Genomic DNA, 6,228 nt, shown 5'->3' on the forward strand with positions numbered 1-6,228 from the left:
ATATAAATTGCATGATAATACACTAGGAGTGCTATAGAGACGCATGTACGTGAGAACAGGCTGCTTTCATAGTTTTGTTAAAGTCAGCATCAAATTGGAGTTGTGATAGTCTTTTCTTCCCTGTGACGGTATATCCGAGTGAAATGGCTTTGCAAACAAGAAAAAAAATTATGCCGGTACCTGTACAGTACTTGAAAATTTAGGATGCCACTTGTTTGGATTGAATAACTGGATTGATGTTGTTTGATCTTGCAATCTCATGTGACTGACAGGTTGTCTTGCCTTCGCACCAGTAAACACATCATCAGAGAAGAAATGTAGTTGCAAGAGAGAAGGTAAATCATTTTGATTAAAGATTACTGACAAAGACATTTGAAAAAAAAAAAAAATATATATATATATATATATATACTGTATATATATAAGGACATGGATACACTGTATTATAATCATATACAAAGACTACAATATTTCGTGGAGTAACAACTGTTCATTTTGATTTCTTTGTGACTTTAAAGATGAATGTTGTAGAATATTCATATTGAATTCTAGTAAAGATGAGAAAATATTTATTTGTAATTGCTGCCCTGCAGCAAAACATGAGGGCAGTTGTGATTTGTGTGCAACCAGGACACACTAGTGCAAAATGACTATGCCAGAATTGTGACATGACCGCTTAATTATATGTTTGGTCTCTCTGTATCATTTCAGTGAGCTTTTTTTTTGGAGGTTTGACACATGTGAAGGAAGGTGAGTTATGCATTTATAAATGTTTCTGTGTAGAGGAGCAACATAACAAAAAAAAAAAAAAAAAAAATCAAAAAAGAGCTAGTGTAGAATAGATAAAAAGAGAATTGGTAACACATTTTAGGGTCCAATTCTCACGATTAACTAGTTGCTTATTAGCAAGCATATTACTAGAATATTGGCTGTTTATTAGTAATTTAAAAGCACATATTAATGCCTTATTCTGCATGACTTGTCAAACTGGACAGATATTGAAACGTCTTTTCTCGTCATAGGTGAATGGAGATGTCAAATGATTCACATTAAAGACTACCAGTGTTTTGGTAGTGATGTAGCCTATCTTACTGATAAAAAGACGGAACACCATTAGACTGTGACTGCATTAGTCCTTTCATGTCAAAACAATCATTTATCACAGATCAGGCTTTAGAATTAACATTATGTGTTGCGGAAGTGTGTTTTCTTATATGTTTAAAGGGCACCTATTATGCAAAATTCACTTTTACATGGTGTTCGAACATAAATGTGTTTGTTTTATTTGTTTGTTTTATTTGGATCCCCATTAGCTTCAGCATAAGCTAAAAGCTATTCTTCCTGGGGTCCTCCAATCTTCCATGTGACAATACAATTCATTACATCACATTACACACTATATACACAGGACATTTATACAACATTCATAGATATTTTACAATTAACGCCATAATTTACAAAAATAGTAATAAAAATAAAAATGAAAAATAAATAATAAAAAACAATTTAAATACAATGTCGCTACTCCTAGTAAATCTATATCAAAAATAAACTAAGAACTCCAACAGTATCTACTTAATTAAACATATTAACATTAACTATCTAAATTTCTTTGAAGGTAATATTTCTTAAGTGAAATTTTGAACCCATACAAGGTATTTTGTTGTTTTATAGTATTTGGGAGCGAATTCCATTCACACATTGTTCTGTACCCAACTGAACGTTGAATTGATTTAGTTTTAACTCTAGGTAAAATAAAACTTCCTCCTACTGTATGTCTCGTTGGATAATGATGTATATCAATACTAAAAGATAGTTTTATATATAAAGTAAGAGGTGTTTTATGTGTTATGACATTATATAAAAATACCATTAATGAATACACCAATCTATTTTTAACTTTAAACCATAAAAGGATTTCATGCATTTTGTCAACATTTGATCTAAACCCACATGAGAGAGCAACACGTGCAGCTTTATTCTGAATTACTTGTAATTTTTTTATGTTTGTTGATGAAGTATTCGACCAAACCACAGAGCAATAATCAAGGTGTGAAAAAAACAAAGCATGAAGTACTTGTTTAACAATCTGCGGTGTAAAATACTTTGCACACCTTTTAATAACTGACAAAGTATTACCCATTTTTGTTAACAATTTCTGAACATGTCTGTCCCAACACAATGTATTATCAATTATCACTCCCAAAAGTTTAGCCTCTTCTCTTTGATCAATAGAATTTAGCTCTATGGTGAGTTCAAGTTTCGGTTTGGAAAGTAAAGAAAAGGGAGTTCCAACCACTAAACAGGTAGTTTTAGATACATTGAGAACCAGTTTGTTACTCCTTATCCAATCCACCACTAACTGTAGCTCTCTTTGTAGTTTTATATTTAAATCACTAATATCAGTTGCCGCTAAATATAGTGGAATCATCTGCAAACATTAAGATACTTGCCTTATCTAAAACAGATGGAAGATCATTGGTAAAGATTGTGTAGAGGAGCGGCCCAAGACAACTTCCCTGAGGCACGCCATGCTCCACAACCCTTACCTTTGAAAAACTTCCATTAAAATAAACTAGTTGTCTTCTATCTGACAAATAACTTTTCATCCATAATAATGCTGTTTGTGCAAAACCATAACACTCCAATTTTTTTAACAAATACATTCTGGGGACACCCGAGACCAATATTCCCAGGTGAAAAGGAAATATATTTAAATTGTACTTATTTTGATATACTTAATGTATTTTAAATGTACCGTATTAAATATGTATTAAATGTGCTAAATTGAAACAACTTCAAGTATATTAAGTGTATTTTAATATGTATTTAAGTTCAATTTTAAGGTAATAGTAATATATTTTATTATACTAAATTGTGCTAAAATGGAACCATTTTAAGTACATTTAATGTAATATAATAGCACTTATTTAAAGTGTATTTTAATACACTTTAAATCGACTTTAGAAATAGAGCATTAGTATATTTTTAGCTTCACATTAATGCGTTCTGAGTATATTTTAAATATAATTTCAGCTTACTAATAATGTATTAGTAGAACACTATTGGACCCACTATTAACATATTAAAAATATATTTTTCCAAAAACCATTTAATATAAAAATAATATATTTTAATGTATTAAAAATACATTTAAACATTTGAATTCACCCAATAAAAAAACATTTCTACAAAACACACAAACACTCTTTGAAAGATAAACTTTAATGCACTACATCAGTAAAGCATTATGAAAACTAAACAAAATACATTAACATAAAATGCATTGATTTGCAGAGGTATTAAACAGAACAAAAATAAATAAATAAATAAACTAACTGAAAGGAGTAGTTCACTTTTGAAAAAACTTTTGGTGATAATTTACTCACCCCCATGTCTTCCAAGATGTCCATGTCTTTCTTTCTTCAGTCGAAAAGAAATTAAGGTTTTTGATGAAAACATTCCAGGATTTTCTCCATATAATGGACTTCACTGGGAACCAAACAGTTCAGGGTCCAATGGCTAACAGTCAATTTGTCGTGAAAGCATGAGAATTGGCTCAATTGCGAGAGTCTTGTGCTGAATGCTTGAGAGTTGGCAGCCCTGACAAATCTTTTTTCGAGTCAATTCATTCATTTCGTTCATTGAATGAACCTAATGACTCGGAAAAATATTTGTTAATTTTGATGAACGAGTTCAAATAGGAAAATCATGAACATGCATAACAGAACAGAGCAAGGCGACCATTTGAGCTTATAAAACTTAAACTTGTGGGTTTTTTTTTTTTAAATGACCGATCGTTTCGCTTGATAAGACCCTTATTCATCGTCTGGAATCGTTTAAAGCCCTTTGAACAGTTTGCACAGAAACTGTCTTTTGGACCTTGAACCGTTTGGTCCCCAATGAAGTTCATTATATGGAGAAAATCCTGAAATGTTTTCATCAAAAACCTTAATTTCTTTTCAACTGAAGAAAGAATGACATGGATATCTTGGCATGGGGGTGAGTAAGCTATCAGCTAAAGGTTTTTTTTTTTTTTTTTTAAAGTGAACTAATCCTTTAAGTCAAACAAAGTGAAATACAATAGCAAAAAGTAAAGTGGCCAAATCTTGAGTAAAAAGAGAAGTTCGTGACTTGTTCAGTCTGCCATAGACTCTTTTGGGGACATCAGAAACACCGAGGGAAATCTGGCAAGAATAAAAAAAAACAAGCATTAGTATAAACTTGTTCATTTATAATTCTAATAAAAAGCTGTCACTTTGTTACTTAATTCAGAACACTTAATGCACAAAAAGTCAGATATAATTATTATAACAAATAGGATTTTTCTTTATCATAAAGAATTTTCTAACCATTTCTGAGGTTTCAGGAAGACACAGCTCAGATGATCTTGGGCTTGAGCTGAATGAACCTCGTTTCATGGACTCCAGGGCCTCTTTGAGAGATGCTAATATCCCTGGAAGCTCTATAAGAAAAAATAAAGTCGCATGTTATACAAAGTTAGGGCAGAAAAAACACTAGTTTGTGTTCTTCATATATAATTTGTATTTTGTTTAAATGGTGAAACATATTTAATGAACCATTACTGTAACTTCCACCCTATTATTAAAGTAATTATTCATTATTAATAAAGACAGAACTTTCTATTGAAAATTACAAGTTGGTGACAGCTGATAACGCCTTGATTAAATGTAAAAAAGCTGAATACCACTCATAAAATCATATAAATCAGTCCCTCGAGAAAAACACGATTATGTGATTGCATAATTCAATGCATAATCAGGCAAAATACATATTCATTTTTCAAATACGTGTTAATATATATAGGTCACTTAGTTACTTAGCTGCTACATGACACACTATTGCCTTTTTTTTTTTTGTTTTTCACCAACAAAAAGTTACAAATCAAGAGGATCAACTACTACTTACTCGACTTGACCTCATCACGGTTGGGTTTAATAAAAAAAATGTCTTTGCAATGTGCAAATTCCTTGGCTAGGCTAAATATTAAATATAAAATCTCTCATTTCATTATTTAACATCATTTTAATTTCTCAGTGCAAGATATTTAATAATTGGTTTTGTGAAAGCTTATAGTTGGTGATTACAACTTAATTTATTTATCGAATTGACATGAAAACTGACAGCCTACTAATAATTAATTAGATTTTACTATGAATTAAATATCACAGATGTGAAAGTTTTATTAGAGCTTAAAATATATTATAATATTTAAAACACAAGAAGTTACTTAGGGACAATCAAGCCTGTCGTGTAATCACCATTAATAACCTTTTTTCTGCAAACACAGTGTGCAATGTTTTTATAGTTGTATTATGTCACTGTCTAGATCTATAACAATTAAGTTGATAGACGTCAATGGATTAACTCGCTTTAGTGTCAAATCAACAGAAACGCCAGTAATCCACAGAACATCGACATCAACTTCTGAAAATATTTTCTAAACCCAAAGTGAGAATAAAGCCAATTATACTAATCACTTAAACTAATAAACTTACCACCAAGAAGTAAGATCTTTTCTGGCAGTATCTTGCTCTGTCCATGTCGTGGCGGCGCAGCTCTGCGTTGTCCTCTTCACTGCTAAATTGTTCGCGGGAGCTGACGACCTGGTAATCTGCTCGTGTGTTCTCTCAATATTAGATCGGTGCTATCCACATTCACTAGGTCCGAGTCAGTGAAATAACAAAGCAATATTTGGAAAATACATGATTTCTGTTGAAATATCCGAAGCTATAATGGGATACCACAGACAGTCAGTATCCGCTGTCTGCGCCCCGCCCAACATGTAAGTTCAAATGGCAGTGTGTGATTGGACAATTGCCGGCAAGCTTGTTTTGAAAAGATTGGCTCTGATTGGTCCAAATGAATGCAACTGGAAATATTAAAGTCCCCGTGAACCGGAAGTTGCAAACGATTTTTCTCCAGTGCTGTGACGTATTTCCAAGTGAAACGGAATATTGAACAGAGGGCAGGGTTTTACTCTAGCGCTCCTCCTCTCCATCTCTCGCTCATAACAAACTAACGGTTTGAGGGGAGTGGTTAAGCGTTTCCCCACCCAAGCTGTGAAACCTACGTCATCAGAAAAAGAAACCGTTCCAGACCGGAAGTAACTTTTCAGATTTTGATTAAAGATTATCAAGGTAAAACATTTTTTAAATATATTTTTACTTGCACGGATTAATTGTTCACCACAAGACTAGTAATATG

General features: G+C 32.2%; 1 long non-coding RNA gene across 1 annotated transcript; it reads right to left on the reverse strand.

Moving 5' to 3' along the window:
* Positions 1-3,960: 3,960 nt before the first annotated feature.
* On the reverse strand, positions 3,961-5,877 carry LOC120486684 (uncharacterized). Its single transcript, XR_016169861.1, has 3 exons — positions 5,520-5,877; positions 4,353-4,465; positions 3,961-4,187 (listed from the first exon to the last, which is right to left on the reverse strand). It is a non-coding gene; the product is annotated as an uncharacterized LOC120486684 (long non-coding RNA).
* Positions 5,878-6,228: the final 351 nt, after the last annotated feature.

This window comes from Pimephales promelas, chromosome 10 (assembly GCF_988280905.1).
Source record: "Pimephales promelas chromosome 10, fPimPro1.hap1.1, whole genome shotgun sequence".
NCBI lineage: Eukaryota > Metazoa > Chordata > Actinopteri > Cypriniformes > Leuciscidae > Pimephales > Pimephales promelas.